Source organism: Cryptomeria japonica, chromosome 4 (genome assembly GCF_030272615.1).
Source record: "Cryptomeria japonica chromosome 4, Sugi_1.0, whole genome shotgun sequence".
Taxonomy (NCBI): domain Eukaryota; kingdom Viridiplantae; phylum Streptophyta; class Pinopsida; order Cupressales; family Cupressaceae; genus Cryptomeria; species Cryptomeria japonica.
The window spans coordinates 260,190,633-260,193,270 of NC_081408.1; positions in this window are offsets into that span (position 1 = coordinate 260,190,633).

The window sequence follows — 2,638 nt, forward strand, 5'->3', positions numbered from 1 at the left end:
AATTAATTATCTTCAGACCATTTTTAGGTGCATACAGGTAGCACATGCTACCTTACGGTAGTAGGTGCTACCATCGGTAGCACTGCTACCGCACGGTAGTAGGGCTAACACCTTATGGTAGTAGGTGCTACCACCTGTAGTTGTACTACCATCAGTAGTAAATACCGAAATATATATATATATATATATTCAAATTCCATAGGATAAAAATTATAATTTTCAATTTTCAATAAAATTTATTTAATACAATTTTCCCCAAAATAATTAAATAAAGCAATTTCCCCATAATTTTTAATAACCCAATAAATTTAATTAAAATTAAATTTATTTCTATAGTAACTAAATAATTACACAGAGATGTACAAATATTAACAAAACAACCATAGAAAAATATCAAAACAACAACCAAACAAGAGGGAATATTTTCTTTGGTAAATCCCATTTTCTCCCAAAACTTGCAACTTTCATGCATAGTAAAAATCTTGGCAAAATTTGCCAAAATAACTTTCCGAAATCCTCACAAAATTTAATCCACAAACACCTAGGAAATAACTTCTTCCCATAAAATAGAATTAATCTCAGGAATGGATTTTAGCCAAAATCATGAAATAACCAGAAAGGGGTTTTGGATTTGACAAATATTTTAACACACATCAATCAGAAAGAGGGAAGAGAAAAAATATATTCTTTAAAACCAACTAGAAGAGGCCACCCAACTTGTATAGCTTTCCTGGAAGATTTACGTGGAAGAGCCCAATCCTATACCGATTTTCCAAGCCAATCCCTCTTCCAACAATCCTCTGATAATTTCTTCTTCAACAAAATATTGCTTCTAAAATAATTTTTCTTCCCCAAAATCTCTACCTCTTTCTTGTGTACCAAAAAGAGAAAGATCTATTCTTTTTAACCTAAAATTTTAGGTTGTATAGATTTTTCCCCAAAACCTAATATTTAATTTTAGTAATAAAAGCAATTTTATTTTCTTTTCTAATTCCTAACAAAGGGATAAATTAACATGCAATAAGCAAAAATCATTTTTTTCCTTTTCTTTTTGCATGCAAATTAATTTATTTTATAAACAAAGAAAATAAAGCAATACTTTAATTCTAATTTATTCTTTTATTCATTCATTTATTTAAAATTCTAGGAAACAATAAATGAAATTAATGTAATTTATTTTTCACTAAAATTTAAATAAGATATAATTTGAATACAATGCAACTTGCAATCTAATTCAATAATTTCTTTTAATTAATTAAATTTAAAATCTCAATGCATAAAATACATAATTCCAAAAATACTAACTATGAGATAACTCCATAAATTTAATTAATTAATTAAATCCACTAAACACACAAACTGAGGAAACCCCAAGCAAAGACTCATAAAAAAGGTCAAATGACAAAATATGAAGGCTAAACAAACTCACAGGACGACCAACTGACGACACTCACAAGAGTGTAACTGGATAAAATAGGGTCAACTACTACCTCCTCCACTTGCATCAGACAAATATAAGGCATGCTCAGACCTGTGAAGCCAGGTGGAGATGATACCCTGTACCTACCCGATACTTGTACCTATATCACCGAACTACACATGCATATATACAATATAGAAAACACAGCATGCACACCAATGAAGGAGAATCACGACTTTCCCTGTCTCACCAGAGTGAGTGAAGGAAAATCATCCCCATGCATCCAATACACTCACAAACATGCAACATATAATTTCACATTGCATAGATAAAATAAAGTGTCAGTACATAGAAATAATCCATAAAATTCCATAAAACACAATTACTGAAATACTGAAAATAAATTATGCATCTCATATCCAGATAAAGCATGAAATAATGTCATATAAGTCTGAATAAAACATCATGGTAATGTATCCACTAAAAGTAAACAATAATTAAATATGAGTCTAATAAGTTCAAATGAGGAGGGGTACTACATTCTCCCCCCCAAACCTAGGCTTACTCAGGGAAGCCTAAAACAAATAAGAATGCAACTCTCTTATCTTCATTGCATGCTCCCAAGTCACCGAGGTCTCATCATTTGGGTCCCATAGGATCCTTACCTGGTCGATGGTGCGACCCGTGAGGATCAAATCCTGATGCTAAAGAATGCACATGGGCTCCATGGCAAGCTGCCCATCCTTGACTTGCAAAGAGTTCCAGTCAAGAACATGTATCACATCAGGATGATAAGGTCAAAGAACTAAAACATGGAAGACATCGTGGATGTGGGATAAACTCGGTGGCAAGGGAAGACAGTAGGCAATAGGTCCTATCCTCTCAAGGATCTCAAAAGGGCCAACAAACTAAGGTGCCAACTTAAAACCCTTTCCATAACGGATTGGACTCTTCCGCGGATGCACTCTCAAAAACACACAATCACCAATAGAGAACTAATGATCTATCCTATGAGCATCTGCATACTTCTTCTGCCTATCCTGTTTAGCTACCAAATGCTCACAAATCCACTCAACCTGTTACTCCATCTCTCAAAGAATATCCGGTCCTACAAGCACCCTGTCCTCTAGCCGATTCCAACTCAAAGGAGTGTGGCAAGGACAACCATACAATCCCTAAAAGGGGGACATACCTATGGAGCTATGATGTCCATTGCTA